This window comes from Oryctolagus cuniculus, chromosome 21 (assembly GCF_051225735.1).
Source record: "Oryctolagus cuniculus isolate XC-2025 breed Fujian yellow rabbit chromosome 21, ASM5122573v1, whole genome shotgun sequence".
NCBI lineage: Eukaryota > Metazoa > Chordata > Mammalia > Lagomorpha > Leporidae > Oryctolagus > Oryctolagus cuniculus.
The window spans coordinates 25,216,360-25,235,908 of NC_142887.1; positions in this window are offsets into that span (position 1 = coordinate 25,216,360).

Genomic DNA, 19,549 nt, shown 5'->3' on the forward strand with positions numbered 1-19,549 from the left:
CATGCCTCTGGATGCCACCTCCAGCCCTCCCACACCCATGGTGGTCCTTAGAGAAAGGAATCAGCCAGGTCCCTCCAGAAGAGGGGTGGAGTGAGTCTGGGGTGGGCGGGGGCAGTGGAGGAGGAGCACCTGTCCTTGTACAAGGCTGGGGACTGTGGGGACCACAGGGACAGAGGACACAGAAGAGAACGCTGAGCCCTGGTCATCAAACCTCTGACACTCTGGCCAAATGAGCACCCGGCTTCTCACCCAAGGGGTCTCCATGCCACGCCAGCCCAACATGTTAACAACCCCTCAAATCAAAGCACAAGTTTCAGGGCCACCAAGAACTGAGGTTCCATCTTGTTGGGGGGTAACCAACTTGCTGTGTGACCCTGGGCGAGCTGCCGCCCCTCTCTGAGCCCCAGAGTCAAATCACCACGGATGTGCTGGCGTCCCCCCCGACCCCTCTGCCATGCCTTGGGCTTCGGGGTGGGATCAGCCACATGGGATTCTTCTCTAGACCGGCCCCCTCTTTTCACTTCACACACTTGTTGCAGGAAAAAAAAGCACATTCGTTGAAAAACGTTTTCTCACCAGTGTCCCAGGGGAACCAGCTGCAGCTGCCATAAACCAAAGGAAAACAGAAAAATGTGATGCAGGGAGTCCAGCAGCCACCTGCAGTGCCAGCATCGCATATGGACGCTGGTTCTAGTCCCGGCTGCTCCACTTCCGATCCAGCTCTCTGCTGTGGCCTGGGAAAGCAGTGGAAGATGGCCCAGGTTCCTGGGCCCCTGCACCTGTGTGGGAGACCCGGAAGAAGCTCCCAACTCTGGCTATGGCCTGGCTCAGCCCCGGCCATGGCAACCATCTAGGGAGTGAACCAGAGGATGGAAGACCTCTTGTCTCTCTGTCTGTCTGTTTCTCTCTCTGTAACTCTGTCTTTCACATAAATACATAAGTCTTTAAAAAGAAAAGAAGAAAGAACCACACTGCCAGCTTATTTAGAGACAAACTCCACAGCCACCCGCCCCCGGCTTCCTGCAACACAGAGGCTTTGCAGCACTGGGCTAGTGGGCGTGGAGACAGGTGTCCGGGACACGTTAGCGCCCGCGGAGACACTCTCCCCGGTGTTGCAGGAAGGGTGACGGGCACGGGTGGGAGGGGACGCTCCACACCGAGGTCCCAGCAGCTCAGACACCCAAGCATGGCTCTTGGCTCCAGCCTCCCACAGAACAGGGCGGGGGACGAACTGCCCACAATGCAGAGACAGGGGGTCGGAGGCCTCCAAGCCCGCTTCTGGGGGCAGTAGAGGGTCTCAGCGCGCAGACCACCACGGGTGAGGGAGGGCTTTGGAGAAGCATCCGACGAGCTCCACACACTCACCCTGGGCCACACCTCTTAACTCAGCTCCCACCCCCTGCCTCAGTTTCCCTTCTGTCCAGAGCCGACTTAGCCACCAAGCGCGCACACACACACACACACACACTGGTTCACTCCCACAATGGGCGGGGCTGGGCTTGGGGCCAGAACCAGGACCCAGCGTCCTAATCCAGGTCTCCCACATGGGCAGCAGAAGTTCAACCTTATCAGGAAACTGGAGTCAGGAGCCGGAGCTGGAACTTGAACCTGGGTCCTCCCGTGCAGGGGCATCTTAGCCAGTACCTCACCCACGAGGACGGATGTCGCCCTTCTTTAATGTCTCAGTTCCCAGGCAGCCCCAGTTCACACAGCTGTCATTGGCCATCTCTGATAAGCATGTACACACACACACATTCACACGCACGCACACACTCACACTCACACACACACACCCTGCCTGGGGCCGGCAAGGTGCCTGCTGGAGACGGTTTGTGGCTACCGCTTCCAGAGCCCCTATTCTGTGCCTCACGCTGTTCCAGGCCCTGGGATGGAGCAGATTAAGTCAATGCATGGGGGGGGGGTGGAGCCAGGGAAAGGCTGGGGAGGGGGCAAGGAAACCTCTCTGAAGGTTAAGTCCAGAGGGGTCAGAAAGTCCCTCTAAAAATCAGGGGAGTCTGAGGACCAGGAGGGGAGGGGAGGGAAGGGCGCCCCAGCAGGTGGAATGGAATGTGTAAAGGTTCAGGCCTTTCCAACCTCAGGAGGGAAATCATCCCCATTGCTCAGGTGGGAAAACTGAGACTCAGAGTAGCCACATGGCTGATCAGCATCAGACATCAGAACTAGGCCTGCCTGGCTCCCAACTCTGTTCCTGGCACCAGGCTCTGCCACCCAGTAGGAGGGGTTTTAGGGACCCCATGGAGGCTGTCACTCCGACTCCAGTGGCAGTCCTGGGATGCCCACGGCCATCACCCACAGACATGCCTCTCCCACAGGGCTGGGGGAAACTGAGGCTGGGGCTGGGCCGGGCTTGGCCCAAGGTCACCGGGTGGCCAGGGGCCAGGGGCCAGGGGCAGCTCCTGCAGGGCAGCCCCGAGCCCCAGTGCGGTCCCGGGCGGGAGGCCCCTCCCAGCCCCTCCGCCCTTCTCCCGGGACAATGAGGCCTTTCAGGGACAGACAAAGGGGAGAGTTTAAAAGGCGAGAATTCTGCTCCCACCGTGGAGCAGGGGGCGGGCCAGGCTGCTGGGGAGGAGCCGCCGCCGCCACGCCGCAGACCGCGCCACTGTGTATTTATTCATGTCTGACACTACACAATTTGATTTTCCACATAAAAGATCAAATAATATTTCAGTTACAGTTAATTACACACCCCAAAAGCACTTCAAAGGGCCGTCGGCAGCCGCCCGGCCCTCGCTCGGCACTCTGCGTGCGCTCGGATTTCACGCCCGGCTTCGGCTCCCGCATCCACGCCCAGGCGGGCCTTTGAGGCAGGACCCAGGGGCCAGGGTGCCTCCTGGGCCCCCAGGCCAGCTTTGGTTCCCACCTGATGCCTGGCCCTCTCCCCTCCCCAAGACAGTAGCCCTGCTGTCTCCCCAGGGGCGTGGAAAATCTTCCCAGCTCCTCCAGCAGGCGCCAGCGGACGGACCAAGGTGGGCATCAGCTACCCATTTGCTGGATGCAAACACTGAGGCCGGCAAGGCCATGGTGACCCGGCCAAATCCCCCGGCCAGAAGAGACGGAGCAGAGAATCCCCGCCAGCTTGGATGATCCCACAGCACTGATGTGAAACCCACACCCTCTCAGGGTGCACCCAGGCACCTGTGTGGGTGGATTCTGTGTTGCAGTTTGTTGAATGAATACAAGATTGCCTAAAGCAGCCAAGGGTGGAGAAAGCCAGCATGAAGCCGGAGGAAAGGCATTTCCAGTCGGCCTCCAGCGGGGGGCGCTGTCTCTCGGGCGCCTGGCTGGTTGACAAGCTACACCTGTGCACAAGGTGGAGAAAGTTCGGGAAAGACAGAATCTGAGTCGCACAGAGCCCTAGAATCAGAATACTCATGAGATAAACTCGCAGAGCTGAGGGTGGTGGAATCTGAAACGCAAACCAGGACATTCCGGGGTGAGAAGTGACTCCTCATTCATGTCCTTTTTATTTTTGAAAAAAGATTTGTATTTATTTGAAAGGCAGCATTGCAGAGACACAGGGGCTCAGAGAGAGAGACAGAGAGAGGGTTCTTCCATCCACTGGTTCACTCCCCAAATGACTGCAACGGTCGGAGCTGGACTGATCCGAAGCCAGGAGCCAGGAGCTTCTTCTGGATCTCCTACTTGGGTGCAGGTGCACAAGCACTTGGGCCAGCCTCTACTGCTTTCCCAGGCCATAGCAGAGAGCTGGATCAGAAGTGGAGCAGCCGGGACTTGAACCCATGCCCGTGTGGGAAGCTGGAATCGCAGACAGCGGCTTCACCCGCTGCGCCACAGCGCCGGGCCCCTCATGCATGCTCTTCCCAGCACTGAGACCCAGAGAGGGAGTGAGCTCTGCCCAAGGTCACACAGCCAGCAAGGCTGAGTGTCCCCGATGCCAGGCCCCAAGCAGAGGTGCCGGCAGCCCCCTCACTTCCGCCCTGGCACTTCAGTGGGTGGTGGGTGAGAGGTCATGGTTAGGGTCGCGGCACACTGGCCAGGATTACCAAGAAAAGGAAAGCCGGTACCTGCTCAGACACCCGCTCACCTGGAGGGACCCCCCCACCATGGAGGCTTCCTCTTCCTTTCCACCAGGTCCTGCAGGGGCCCTGGGCCAGCAGCTGGAAGCGGGATTTTGGCCCAGGGTCACCATGTCCCTGCAGGGTCACGCCACACCCACCACTTCCCCCTCTGAGCACCCCTTTTCCCTTCTGTGGGCTCAGAGGAAGCAGCTGGCCGGGGTGTGGGGGGGGAGCGGTCCCAGCTGTGGGCTCTGGGAAGGAGAGGTTGGGTGGGGGGGCAGGGCCCCAGGGAGAGCGAGCAAGTGTTCTGGAGCCCCCTCCCCCTCCGCACCCGTGCACCCAGGGCTCGGGCAGCAAACGACCATCCTGTTTGCCAAGCAGAGATGTTTCCTGTGCACAGCCCGCCTGGGGCCAACCACAAGCCCTTCCCAGAAGCCCCCGCTCCTCGGTCGCCTGGGGACAGGTCCCCCCACACACCCCACCCAGCCCCTGCCGTGCCCCACGGCCGCCCCATGCCACCAGCCTCACTTCTGTATTTCCAAGCAAGACTCGAAAACACTCCCATCTCCCCAGACTGAGATGGCCCACGCATTAGTCCAACTGGGTAAGGCCCAGCACATAAGTAGGTTCCTGGTGGCGATTTCTGAGTGACGCATCTCACGGTGTGTGCCCCACATGACAGGGGCACGGGGAGCAAGTGGAGGTGAGGAGCGCTGTCCTGTCGCTGTTTATGCCCTGCCCCCAGTGTCCGTCACGCTGGGCGCACAGTGGGGCCCCAACACAGAGGCTGGGGCTATCTCAGGGTTGGCACCATCTGCTGAGCCCCCATGGGAGCTGTGCTTCATTCGCCTCTTACAGGGCGAATTTGATCATTTGATCATCTGTGCCTCACAACTGTGCATTGAGTGGGGGTTGGGTGGATGGATGGGTGGATGGGTGGATGGATAGATGGGTGGGTGGATGGATGGATGGGTGGATGGGTGGATGGATAGATGGGTGGGTGGATGGATGGATGGGTGGATGGATGGGTAAGTGAGTGGATGATGGATGGGTGGATGGATGGATGGGTAAGTGAGTGGATGGATGGGTGGATGGACAGATGGATGGATGGGTAAGTGAGTGGATGGATGGGTGGATGGATGGGTGGATGGACAGATGGATGGATGGATGGATGGACAGATGGATGGATGGATGAATGGATGGACAGATGGATGGGTGGATGGATGGGTAAGTGAGTGGATGGATGGGTGGATGGACAGATGGATGGATGGATGGATGGGTGGATGGACAGGCGGATGGACAGACGGATGGATGGATGGATGGACAGATGGATGGATGGACAGATGGATGGATGGATGGATGGACAGATGGATGGGTGGATGGATGGGTGGATGGGTGGATGGGTAGATGGATGGATGGACAGATGGATGGATGGATGGATGGATGGATGGATGGATGGATGGGTAAGTGAGTGGATGGATGGGTGGATGGATGGACAGATGGATGGATGGATGGATGGATGGATGGATGGATGGGTGGATGGGTGGATGGACAGGCGGATGGACAGACGGATGGATGGATGGGTGGATGGACAGATGGATGGGTGGATGGATGGGTGGATGGGTGGATGGGTGGATGGGTGGATGGATGGATGGACAGATGGATGGGTGGATGGATGGGTGGATGGGTGGATGGATGGATGAATGGGTGGATGGATGGATGGGTAAGTGAGTAGATGGGTGGATGGATGGATGGGTGGATGGATGGGTGGAAGGGTAGATGGATGGACAGACAGATGGATGGGTGGGAGGGTGGATGGATTGATGGATGGGAGGGTGAACGGGTGGGTGTGTGGATGGGTAAGTAGAAAGAACTCTGGGTAGAAGAGGAAATTGGTGAGTGGACAAATTTTTTAAAAAGACAGAAGAAGCAAAAGACGAGAAAGCATTATTTTACTGCGAGACTCAGACAGACATCCTAGGTTCAAGTTTGCCAGCTCAGTGCGATCTGCTGTGCAACCTTGGTCAGCCAGCTCACCCTCTCTGACCCAGCTCCCCATGAGTCAAATGAGCACAGCAACTCGGTCCTGCCAGCTCCCTGGGCGGTGGGGCATCTGGGAGGTTCCTGGGAAGCTGGCTGGAGTGACGATGTCCTCAACTTTGCAGGGCTCCGCCCTGGGCAGGTGGTGCCAGGCTGGAGTGGAGCAGCCTGGCCAGTGATGGAGGCGCTGAGAGCCGCCACCCTGCCCGGCTCTGACTCTGGGAGGCTGCCCCGATGGGTAGCAGTGTTCGCTCTGTAAAACTTCCTGGCCTCTGGGAGCACCAGAAAGCTGCCAAGAGCAAGTGCCGGAGATTCACGGCCGGCCTGCCCCTCATTTCCCTGACCCAGGCCACTGCACTGGGCCCTGGGGACCTGAGCCCCTCTGAAGATGGAGGGGCTCGATGAAGCCTTCACGTGGGAGTCAGAGTAGAGGTGGGGCTGGAGCTTGCATGGCCCTTGCTTGCTAAGAGGGACTGAGCTGCATTCTGCAATATGGATACGAAATGGCACGTTCTCTGCAGGGAAGCCAGGGAGTATGGCCCAAGCAGCCACCATCGTCTCTTTCGTTCCCCAAGTTCACCTATGCCCTCCCACCACAGGGCCTTTGCACACACTGTCTGCCGTACCAAGTGCACCTTCTGCCCAAGCTGTGACTTGCGTGGGTAACCTGGATGCACACATGCACCTGACCCTTGCAGACACATGGATGCGTGTTGCATAGATGAGCGCATGTGAACTTTCCAGTACAGGAAAACTAGGCGGCGGCTGTGGACAGGCTGAGGATTGGGTGTGGCCACAGATGGGTGGAGCTCCAGATACAGGGAGAGTGAGAGAAAGGAGGAGCCAGTGGGACCAAGAGAGCCCTGGGCGCCCCCAGCTGACTTGGGCAGGCGGCGGCCTGTAGGCAGCAGCCGCCACCGGGCTGATTTACGGGGCTCGGCGTCTGCCGTGCGCCGGCCATCAGCCACGGCCGGCCAGATCTATTGTCAATGAACTTCTCCAGCCTTGCTAATTGACTGTGCGCACCCACGCCGGGCGCTGTGGCAGTGCCGGCTGAATTACGGCCTGGGGCGCCCCAGCCCGTGCCCTTGCACGGCCCAGTGGCGCGGGCCACACGCCCGCCGGGACCCCCAGCAGCCCCACGTGTGACCTGGGCCAAGTGGCTTCACCCCTCTGGGCCTCACCAGATGGCCGACCAGCCCGGGTACAGACCTGAGCCTGTGCAGCCGTCTTGGGCCCCTCCTGAGGTCCGGGCCCCTGCCCCCAATCCATTTCCTGCCTTCATGCGGGGCGGGGGGGGGGGGGTGTTTGACCTCTTCGACCCTGGGAGGTGGGGCTGGGAGGAGCTCTGGGGTGGGACTTCCTGCCTCCTTCCCCGCTGTCATCCCAGGGTGTTCTTCTGGGTTGAGCCCAAGCCTCAGGGGCTCAGAGCAGAGGCACAGCTGGGAATCCAGGCTGGTGCCACACTGAGAGTCTGCCAGAGGTTAGGAAGGCCTCAATTTCAATAAGAAGTCTAGGAAGGCTTCCTGGAGGCAGCAGAAGCAGAGACGGGCAGTATCAGGCAAGGCGTGCCGGGTGTGTTCCAGGAGCAGGGCCAACTCTGCTGTGGGAAAGGCTGTGGGCAGGATGCGAAAGGCCAGCATGCAGGTGGGACCCCACCCCTGTGAGGGGTGCAGGCCGGAGGTGAGACTCGGAGGCAGGCCAGGGGTCTGATGCGTCCAGAGTTGCCCTGTTCCCAGCCCCTGCACCAGCCTGGCCAGGACGATTCAGCAGCCACCCCTTATGCTGGGGCTTCTCTCCACGGCCGGAACCACAAGCTTGGTCTGTCTCCTACCCTGCCCCCACCCCACCCCACCCCATCCTACCCCACCAGCCTCTGGAAGAGGAAGGAGAAACCCTGAGTGCCAAGACCTCAAGCCGTCAGCTCAGAGAGGGCAAGTCACCTGCCCAAGGCCACACAGCTGTCCCTGGCGCAGGTGCAGGGCTAGGGATGCACCTCTCCCTCCAGGGGCCTTCTCCTGGGCGTCCCGCCCTCTGAGCACCTGGCAGGTAGAGGGGTGGTCTTCCCGCTCCTGGCGTAAGAAGCTGGGCTCAGAGAAGCCGGGCTCAGAGGAACCAGGAGGAGGGACAAGTGAAAAGTCGAACAGGGAATCTGATTGAGCCGCACAAGAGAACAGAGTATCCGTTTGTGTCAAAGCTGTCTGATTGCCCTAGGAGATTTCCTCCCTACCTCTCACTCAGTGCTACAATGTTTACTTTGTGTGTTCAAAGCAGGTTTTGGAGCAGCAGCTGCCTGCATCCTTGTCCCAGCTATTTTCTCCTATTGGAAGCAAAGGGAAACAAAGAAACAGGCAGGAAGAGGCAGACAGAGACCAAGAAGCAGAGAGCGGGAGATGGACTGAGCCAGCCGGGACAGGGCGGCGGCAGCCAGAGGGCAAGGGGTAAAGAGGGGTGCAAGGCGGAGCTGAAAGCTGAGAAGGGGGGGTGGGGTCCTGCAGGCCGTGGCTTTGAAGGACCCCAGGATCGCATTGGAAGTCCCCCCACCTTCTCCCTAGAGCATCTTCTGGGAGAGACAATGGAGCCCTGGGTGGCAGTGACCTTGGCAAAGGCCCCCTTGCTGCCCCCAAGTCCAGCCCCATGGCAGGAGCAGGAAGGCCATGATCACCCCCGGCCCCGCCCTGGCTCCCTGAGGCGGATCCCATGACTCAGTTGGTGCACAGGTGCCGTCCCCGTCTCTGAAGACTCGGGAGCGCAGAGCTGAGTCTGCACAGGTGGGCAGGGCTCAGGCACCCCCCACCCCACTGGGATCACAGCTCCGCGTCCAGTCATACTTCTGGTCTACCCACCCTGCCTCCTCAGCCTCAGCACAGACGCACACAGGCCCAGGCCAGCGCTGGGCTACAGGCTGTGCCGCCGCCTGCCTGCGATGCCGGCATCCCACTGGGCTGCTCCACTTCTGATCCAGCTCCCTGCTAATGCACCTGGGGAAGCAGTGGACGATGGCACAGGTCCCTGCACCCCCAGGAGGGTCCCCGGTGGAGCTCCTGGCTTTGGCCTTGTGGCCATCTGGGGAGTGAGCCAGCAGCTGGAAGATGCCCCTCTCTGTCACTCTGCCTTTCACATACATAACATTCTCTGTGTTGTCTCTCGTTAATCGGTCTTTTGGTCCGGGTCTCAGCCACAAACCTTGCGGGGGTGGGAAACAGAATTCTTCCCTCCCCTGCAGGGAGGATCTCACCCCCAGCTCCTCCCTGTCCCTGGGGGTCTCCCCACCATTGGGTGGACAGGGGGCTGGAGAACTGGGTTCCCTGAGGCCCTGCGTGCTTGGTGCATTCTCTGCCCACCTTGGCCAGTCCTGCTGGGGTCAGGGGTGCAGGTCCCTGCCGACCCGGTTGTGACTCGCTAGAACAAGCCCAGGGAGCAAGGGACCCAGGACAAAATGGCTTCTGCAGAGTTGATGGGGTGACCCCAGATGCTGTGTGGCCCTGGAGGAGTTGCTGGTGTCTCTGGACTCCCAACTGTGCTCTGAAGTCAGGCAGAGCTCTCCAAAGGGGTGGGTAGGAAGGGTCCCGTGTTTGGTGGTGCTGCTGTTTGCCAAGAAGGCTGAACGCTCAGAGCTTAGGCTCACAGTCTGGTAGCCAACACAGATCTGGGTTCCAATCCCGGCCAGAGCTGCCCCGTCCCAGCCCCGTGGCCTGGAGCAGATGCCTTCCTGTCTCAGTTTCCCCAACTGTAAAATGCCCAGCTCAGGGCTGGCGCACAAATGGGTACACTGTAGGCGCTCAGTCATGCTGCATTGCTCTTTGCACTGCATCCTGAAAAGCAGGCACATCTGGCCTCCTGCTGAGCACCCCCATTCCCCCTCCTCCCTCCAGAAAACACCTGTGCAGACCCCTTTCCGGCCTCCTGGAATGAAAGTCACGCAGAGGCCCCTGCAGACAAAAACCCCAAGAAGAGGAAACATTCCACTGTGCCCCAGGAGGCGGCCAGAGGCTCCAGCGAGGCTGCGGCGGCTGCGGCCCCTCCCCTGGGCCTGCGGGTCTGGCCGGCTGGGATCCAGGCTGGCCGTGCTCGCTGCTGCCTGCCAGCCCGAGTCAGCAAGCCCATTTGCCAGAGGGGAAGACTGAGGCCCTCTAGGGTGCGGAGCTGGGAGCAAGCTGAGCACCTTGCTGGGAGTCCACCAGGCACAGGCAGGAGCCGCGGAAGGAGTGTGAGCGTTCACAGCCGTGGGGCAAACGCCGCTGACCATCTGAATCTTGCAGCCAGAGGGAGCCCCCCAGGCCAGCCAGGGCAGCCTGCTGGGCTGTTGGGACACCTGCGTCTCCCACACGGCAGCGATTTTTCCTGGCCGGCTGGCTTTCCATTCCAAATACCAGCAGGAAGTTGTGTGTGGGAATAATAAGGCGGTCCCTTTAAATACACATGCAGTCAGCAAACACAGGGCCGTGGAGGTGTGGGCCAAGGGAAAGTGGTTTGAGAATCACCTTGCTTCCCCATCTCCACAGATCATAGGTTTTCAGGCCCTCCCGCAAAGGGTGCCCCACCCGTGCCCATCCCCCAACCTCTGCTTCCCTTTGGTGGGGACCTGCTCACCCGTGCGGGGCTGGCTGCCTGCAATGCAGCCGCAGCAGCCAACACGGAAACAGAGAAACCAACATGGGAGAGCCTCACAGAGCAGCATTCGTGTTGAGGCCCCCAAGTTGGGCCGGAGAAAATCACAGGACGAGGTAAGACTGGGCCGGTGGGGAGAGTACACAGGGACGGCTTCCTGGAGGAGGTGCCCCATGTAAGCTGGGCCCAAGGGAAGAGGAGGAAGCGCCAGCCATGTCCAGAGCAGGGCAACGGCAGGTGCAAAGGCCCTGAGGCAGGACAGGGCTGCCACGTGGGAGAACCACAGGGAGAAGGGGCCGGACAGCAGTAAACGAGGCCAAGGTGGGAGCCTGCAAGTCCTGGGGAGCAGGCGTTGTCTTTGTCGTGTTTGGTTTTCCTTGGTTTGGTTATTCAATCAGGAGAGTGGCTTCCTCTAATTCGAGTTGTTTTTAATTTATCTGAAAGGCAGAGTGACAGAGCGGGAGGGGGGGAGAATGAGAGAGAAAGAGAGAGAGCTTCCCTCTGCTGGTTCACTCCCCAAATGGCCACAGCGGCTCCCAGGAGCTTCTTCCAGGTCTCCCACATGGGTGCAGGGGCCCAAGCACTTTGGGCCATCTTCTACCGCTTTCCCAGGTGCATTAGCAGGGAGCTGGATCAGAAGTGGAGCAGCCGGGACTCGAACCAGTGCTCATGTGTGATATCAGTGTTGCAGGTGGTGGCTATACCCGCTGTGCCACAATGCTGGTCCCCCAATCAGAGCTCTAAGAAGACGCCTCTGGCAACTGCCTGGACTGGCAATTGAAAGGGCCCCTATGGAGAAAGGGTACTGCAGGATGAGATGGGTTTCACAGGGCTGGGGCGGGGGTGGGGGGTGTGGGCAGGGGCAGGGGAGCAGGCGGGAGGGGCTGAGCTCAGATAGGGGAAGGAGGGAAGGGGGGCAGGGGACTTGCTGATGCGTTTCCCGGGTTGGTTATGAAGCACCTACCATGTGCAGTACAGAGAGAGAAGCCTTGTTCTCACGGGCCGACTGGCTAGGGGCACACACGTGACACGACACGTGTGCACACCTGCACGAGCCTGCTGGCAGCCCCCACACACATGCACACACACACGTGCACCTACGCAGGCCTGCTCACCCTTGTGCATGCACGCGCACACAGACGCACGCCCCGGCTGGGCCTGTAAAGACAGCCCCCGCGGCTGCCCCGCGTCAGGACTGGCGTTGCCAGGGAACGGCGGAGACCCCCGGCTCCCGCTCCAGGTGACTCAGGGAGATCGCGCCGCCCTCGCCTTCGCCCACCGCGGCTGCGAGCGCTCAGAACCCCTTTCTTTCATTGTCGCGCATGACATTTGAATTCATTTTCCTCCCCATTATGCGCTGAGACAGCGGAGACGGAGTGCTTATTACCCGCCTGCCATTATGTAACGTGACAGAAATCCGACACGGCTGGCGGCTGTCCCAGCGCCTCGGGCTGCCCGGGGACCCTCCGGGCCACGGGGCTCAGCCCGGCCGTCGGTGGCGGTGGGGGGGTGGGGCGGGCACCGCGTGACTGCGGCGCCAGGACCTCGGTATTCTCATCTGCTAAATGGGGGCGCCAGGCACCCTCTTGCGTCCGCTGCCGGTCTCCTCCGGGGCGTCCTCTCTCGGGGACACAAGGGCTGGGTGTGGACTTTGAGAGCCTGAGCGAGTGGGGGGGGGGGAGCATCTGCCCGCCGTGTTCCAGGGACCGAGTGGGACAAAGTCTCTGCTTGCTGCCCAGACAAGGACGACAGACAGGTCCGCAAGAAGTCCATGAAAAATGCATATTTGGAAAGCAGAATGCGCGAATTTCACAAACTTTTGCACCAAAATTAACTCATCTTTTTAGATGTGAACTTCTGTATTTGTTTGAGAGGCAGAGATAGAGAGGAGATAGACATGATAGAGACAGAGATGGAGACATAGAGATAGAGGAAGAGAGAAAGAGATAGAGGCAAAAATGAGAGAGAGAGAGAGAGAGAGAGAGAGAGAGAGAGCACGCGCGCAAGTGAGCTGGCCATGTAGGAGACCCACACCAAGTTCCTGCTCCTGGCTTCAGCCGGACTCGTCCCCTGCTGTTGCTGGGAGTGAACCAGCGGATGGAAGATCTGTCTCTCCCACTCTCTCTGTAACTCTGCCCTTCAAATCAATCCATCTTAAAAACAGAAAGCACCCAGAAGCAGCAGCACCCTGGGCTGGAGGACCCAGTGCCCCAAGGGGACCTTCGCAGAAGCCCCTGGGCGGCCTCCCTGGGCCAGGTCTCCGCCCCCCTAGTCCAGCCCCCTATGGGGCTGCGCCTTGTCCTGGCCTCTCACCTGCCCTGGGCCACCTGCTTGGGAAACCCTGCTCCCAGCCACACCCCAGGCCGGGCCAGATCTGGGAACCGGAGCTCCTGCTGTGTCTCCTTCAGGGTAGCTACTGATTACGGGGCCTTCCCTGGCCGGTGCTCAGCCTGGGGGCCTGGCTGGTTGCTCCTCCCCGTGGCCTCCTCTGCGCACCACCGTGGAGGGCTGGAAGAACCTGGCCTGGTCCGCCCTGATGACATCGGCCCCCGCCTGGGGCCCCCGGGGCTCCCACATCCCCGAAGCACAGCTGTCTCTCGCTCACCAGTGGGGGCAATTGTCCTGTGCGTGGCACTCGGTCCCCAGTGCTTAAAGCAGCCCAGTCCGGGGGACCTGTGCGCTCCCCGCCTCCACACACAGAGTCAGACCCAGTCAGGTGCCTGAGGAATCCCAGGCTGGCCTCTCCCAAGTCCCCACCCCCCCACCCCAGCCCGGCACGGCCACCTGGGCTGGCTGACGCCTGCCCCCACCGCCAGGCCCCTGCACAAGCCTTCCCATGGCCCACCTGATTGAGGCCCCAAGCCTCGTGTCCCCAGGCAGGAAGGCGGTAGGGGCCGGCTTAGGGCTTTGCAGCCCCTTCCCCTGAGACACCAAGAAAGGAATCCCAGCCCAGCCCGGCCCAGCCAGCACCGATTCGGCACGGGGTTGGGGGTGGGGTTGGGGGTGGGAGCCTTCTCCCCTGGTCCTCTGGGTCAGCAGCAGCCTGAGCGCAATGGCAGTACCCACGGCGACCAAATGACAGGACTCCAAATACGTGCGCTCCCCCGTACCTTCACCCCAAGAAGATTCCAGAAACTTCTGGAAGATTCCGGAGCGGGAGAGGCAGTGGCCGAAGCTCTGCATCACCAGTGCTAAGAGTGGGCCTCCAACCCACCTCAAGTGCACCTCTCTTAACCCCTGGACGTCGCACCCTCCTCCTGGCAACAAGCGCTTGGCCCAAGTCCAAGCAGCCACTGTGTAATGAGTGGCGCCGCCCTCTGTGACCCAGGGCCCACAGGCTAATGAGGGTCGGCCCAGCCGCTTGTCACCAGGCCACCGTGTAGGCGTGAGAGACCAGGGGCTTGCATGCAGCCCCGGTCCCACTCCAGGCTGGCTTCTGGCATCCCGAGTGTCGTACTAAGACACTCGGGAAATCCAGGGAGGGCGCCGTGAGGAGCGGCGGAGTCCAGCCTGAGCCTGTGTCCATCTCCACACCCTCACCTCCCGCGGAGGGAGGAACAGGCAATTGTGGGAGTAGGCCCATTTCTGTTGTTGTTGTTGTTATTGACAGGCAGAGTTAGACAGTGAGAGAGACAGAGAGAAAGGTCTTCCTTTTCCATTGGTTCACTCCCCAAATGGCCGCTACGGCTGGCATGCTATGCCTATCCGAAGCCAGGAGCCAGGTGCTTCCTCCTGGTCTCCCATGCAGGTGCAGGGCCCAAGCACTTGGGCCATCCTCCACTGCCTTTCCAGGCCACAACAGAGAGCTGGCCTGGAGGAGAAGCAACCAGGACAGAATCCGGCACCCCAACTGGGACTAGAATCTGGGGTGCTGGTGCCGCAGGCGGAGGATTAGCCAAGTGAGCCCGGCGCTGGCCCCATTTCTGTTTTTTAAAGAGTTAACTATTTATTTGAAAGGCAGAGCAACAGAGAGAGGGAGAGACAGAGAGAGAGGTCCTCCATCTGCGGGTTCACTCCCCAAATGGCCACAACAGCCAGTGTTGGGCCAGGTTGAAGCCAGGAGCTTTTTCTGGGTCTCCCACATGGGTACAGGGGCTCAAGCACTTGGGCCCCCCTCCATTGCTTTCCCAGGCGCATTAAGAGGGAGCTGGATCGGAAGTGGGGCATTCGGGACTCAAACCGGTGCCCATATCGGATTCTGGCATCGCAGGTGGCGGCTTTACCTGCTGCGCCACAGCGCCAGCCCGTATTCCCCTTTCTCCCCAATTTCTAGAGTGTCCAGAAAGAAAAGAAGCAAGCCTCCTTCACACAGGATGGGATGGGGGTGGCACCCCCTTTTCCCCCCAAACTCCTTCCCCCAACCCCTTCTCCCGGAGCCCTGAGGTCTGCAATTCCTCCAACGAGCACTGGACGCCAGTGCCATCCTTGTATGGATTGCATTGTCGCATCGGTTGCTGGCTTCCTGGGTTGGCTTGCTTGATGACAAATACCCGGCCATGCTCAGGCTCAACCCCACTCCCTTCCAGCCCCCGGCACCCCCCTGGCTGGTTCTGAAGCGCCCCGGAAAACATCAGGGCTGTTGGACGCCACCCTAGCCTTTGGAGGATCGGACCCAGGGGGCGGGCAGGCCCTGGTCCTCCCGCCCAGGCCAGGCCAGCGCTTTGGGGCCGTCGCTGCTCCGGGTGGATGGGGGTGGCCGGGCTCCTCGGTGTGCAGACAGCAGGATTTCCGCAGTGAAACATGAGAAAGCGTCCCGCCTTGTCATGGATTAAAATTCCAGATTTGACATCTTGGTCATGGAGCTTTGGGATGGCTGTCAGAGCGTAACCCAGAGCCGGATGGCACAGACGCACGTGTGGCCCCAGGAGCTCGGAGTCTCCAGGGTGTGGCCTGCGGGGCTGCCAGGACCACGGCGTCAGCACCCCACACACGACCCCACAGCCTCCCAGAGACACCCCTCGGCTTGTGTCCTGCTTTCTTACGCCACCCTTTATGGAATAAACCTCAGGAAAGCCACGGACTAAAATCACCCCAAAGCAGCCCAAGTCAGGGAAGCAGCAGGCACCTCGTGTTTTTGCCTCCAACGGTTTCTCTACAGCATCTAGCACGTGCTTGTGTGCACAATGGGAACACCCTGTGGACACACGTGGCCCAGGTCCCCTGGGAGCCGCAGCCCCTGGCCGCTGCAGGATCTGCTCAGCTAGCCAGTCCCCTGCGGCGGGGCAGCTAGGTGGCTCCTCAGAGAACACGCTAGCCCTGGATCTTTATCTGTTAACGACACAGCCCTGGACGTGGAACGACCAAGTCAGGAGAGATGAATATACGAACACCAGCACCAGCAGGCCGGATCTGAGAACCGCGTTCAGGCCCGGCTGCTCCTCTTCCCATCCAGCCGTCTGCTAAGCCACCCTGGAGGGCAGCGGAAGACGGCCCGAGTGCTTGGGCCCCTGCCACTCACGGGGGAGACCCGGATGAAGCTCCTGGCTCCTGGCTTCAGACTGCCTCAGTTCCAGCCATTGTGGACACTTGTCAGTGAGCCAGCGGATGGAAGATCTCTCTCTCTCTCTCTCTCTCTCTCTCTCTCTCTCTCTGTTGTGCTGCCTTTCAAATAAATCTTTTTTAAAAAATAGTAATTATGGATGATGTTAGCAGATAAAATATAGTACCAATAAACTTTTTTCTAGTGTAAGTACGTCCCATATTCTGCATGGGGTACATTTCTGCTCCTTTTATTCATGGTTTTTCTGACATTCAAATTTAACCGGGCCGCCCACGTCTTCCTTTGCTAGATGGAGGAGCCCTAAAAGATGTTTCAAAAACAGAACCTCAGGAAGGCAACGGGCAACTGCCTGAGAAAGGCGATGTGAAGGCTTCCTGCTGCCTCTCCTGGCCTCAGCGTGCTCATCTGTGAAATGGGGCGGCAATGGTACCGCCTCCCCTCCTGTCCGGCGGTGTCGAGCTGGGCTCCCGGCGGAGCAGCCTGCCCCCTCCCTGCCCCCGGCCCGCAGGGCAGGGATCAGCGCAGGTTTACCCCGGAGCCAGGCCAGATGGGGCATCCGCTCCAGCCAGACAGCAGTCGATTTCCCCAGCTCATTATCCCAAACCAAATTAGGGGACTCGGGGATGCCCCGCCCCCAGCCTGCTTTCAGGCGGTGCCTGGGGGCTCCCAGAGGCGGCCCAGCCCTCACCACCTGGGCCCTCCTCGCTCGCTCAGGGCAGCTGGGCCTCCGCGGACCCGCAGGGAGCAGAGGCAGCCAAGATGGCGGCACAGCCCACCCCCACTCCAACCCCACCCCCAGCCCCACCCCCACGCCGACCCGGAGCTGCCCACTGATGGAGCCCAGCGGGCAGCCAGGAAGAGGCGGTGCTCCCAGGGGCCCTTGCGTGTTTCAGCCCCGAGTGTTTAGTTCACACCACCTGCTGGGGCCACAGGGCCTTCCTCCCTGCCCGCCCCGGGATGGTCCCGCTTAGCCTTGCAAACCCCACAGCCAGCCCCTCGGAGGCCCTGGGTACCACGGGCAGAGGCGGGGCCCGCCCTTTGTTTCCAGGACTTTCTGCAGGAGCCGCGCCCCCTGCCTTCCTCGGCTCCCACCAAGGTTGGCTGCAGGGGAGGGGCAGGGCGGGGAGGGGTCTGGGGACCCCCAGTCCGGCCGGGGGCGGCCATCAGCGCATTTGGAGTCTCAGTCCCGCCTCTCACTGCCACTCACCTGAGGATGCACCTGCCTCCCTGTCGCCTCCGCGCCTTCATCCCCCCTCCTCCGCGGGTCTTCTCGCACCCACTCTACGGATGACGAAACTGAGGCCCCACGACAGGAAGACACCTGCTGGGGTCCCGCGGAGGCCACTGAGCGGCCCAAGCAGCTGCTGCTTCTGGGCCAGGCCCCGGCCTCCTTGTCTGCCTAGGCCGAGCCAGGGCCAACGGGGGCACGGAGAGAGGGGAGTGGGGGACCGAAGCCCCCCTTGGCTCTGCCGGACCGCGGTGCCGGGCGAGTGGGCTGCGGTCCAGCCGCGGGGCACGGGCTGGCTAATTGCCGACGCGCGGCCGCTGCCCCGAGCGGCGACACAGGCCCCTGACAGACATGATTTATGAGGGCTCTCGGCAAAGCGGAACCCACTCAATTGCCTATTACCTCACTTAGCAGGCACCTTGTCACCGCCCGAGCGCCGGGTGTTAAAAATACAAACCAGGCGGCCAGCCGGCCCCAGGCGCGGCCCCTCCACCTGCTCCGACGCCCAGCGCTGGGGACGAAACGCCGGGGCTGGCTTCGCGGTGCCGGCGGGTCAGGCCCCAGGTTCTGGGTGCGGAGGCAGGGGCGGGGCTCCTGTGGCCGACCGCTTCCAGCTGTGCGTGCGCCCACTGCAGAGATGGAACAGCTGAGTCCTAGCAGGCTCGCGCTGCTTGTCCCGGGGGCAGTGGTGGACGCCAGGGTAGGGGGGTCCTGGCTCCACACCCTCCTGGCTCATGCCTTCAAGCCTTCATGCCTTCTGGCAGGGGCAGAGGGAGAGGAAGGGTGGCAGGACTGCCCAGCCCTGGACGGCACAGGCAGGGTGAGTCACTCGTGTGGGCACTTCACTCCTTCGTCGGGTTCATGTTCAGTAGTGACTGCTACCTGCAGTGGCTCCTGGGGAGCGGGAGTCAAACAAAGGGGAGGCACGAGACGGGGGAGGGACGTCCAGCGGGTGCAGGGCACAGGAGTTGGTTGAGGCATCCGGGAAGACTGCCTGGAGGAGGAGGCTCCGGCCAATCTGGAAAACCGTCCTCATGCCTCTAAACAGAAGGCAGGTGCCAAGGAGATTGTCAGCCCCAGTGCTCTCACACTGTCGGCAGCAAAGAAAACCCAGGATTCCCCAGCAAGTGAGATGGCCGCCCGTTCATGCAAGCATGCGTTCATAATTCCACCCGGCGTTGGCTCAGACGGAGCCCCACCTGCCACCGGAAGGGTGCTGGAGAATCCCCCCGCAGCTTGGTAAGCAGGGAGATGCCCGGGGCCCCACCCAGGCCAGGGACTCTGCGTCCCAAGGCTCCTCGGGGCTCGGAGGTGGCTCTGCCTGGCACCCGCTCCAGAACCCCACCCATGCCAGCAGCGAGGAGCCCACAGGGGACTGGCAGAATCGGTGGCAGCTGCGGACAGGGCTCTGTTGTCCTCAGCCCTTACTTGAACCCCTGCGTGTCCCCGGGAGGCCCGAGGGGAGGAGGCTGGGGGCCACACAAGGCGGGTTTGCATGGGTGTGTTCAGCCTGGCCTTCACCAAGACCGCAGGCAGAAAAGCAGCCAGGCGCTAAAGCCCTGTGCCCCGCACGGAGGAGGTGGCCTTGCCGGCCGCCGGCGTGGGGTCCAGATCCAGGAGTGGGGCGGGGGGGGGTGCTGCGTGGACCCTGCTGGGCCAACCTGGGCACCTGGCAGCCCCGTAAGGTCTGGGTGGCATCATCCCCATTTCACAGATGCAGAGACAGGTTTGAAGAGGCCGGGGCCAGTGTGGCCATCTGATCCAGCCCCACACTCACTCCGTGTTTGTGGAAGACGCAGCCCCGGGCCTCATGCCTGTCGGGCTGAGCCACGGGTGGATCCATCCGGTGCTCGGGTGGCATCAGTGACAGGCAACGTTGCCACAGCCCTCAGACATGCCAGACGCCATTCTGAGCCCCGGATGGACGTCACAATGAATGGCTTTTCATCATGACCGCCCACGAAGCGGGGATGGAGAGCACACCCACCGTGCTGGGAGGTGGGCAGAAGGGTCCACTGAGCCCCAGTCCCCAGGCGCCTTCCTCCTCAGAGCCCCGCCCCCGGCCCGCCTAGCCCTAGTGCTTGCTGGGAGGCTGTGGTCAGCTAGGGCCTTAGTTTGCCTTGCCCCTGC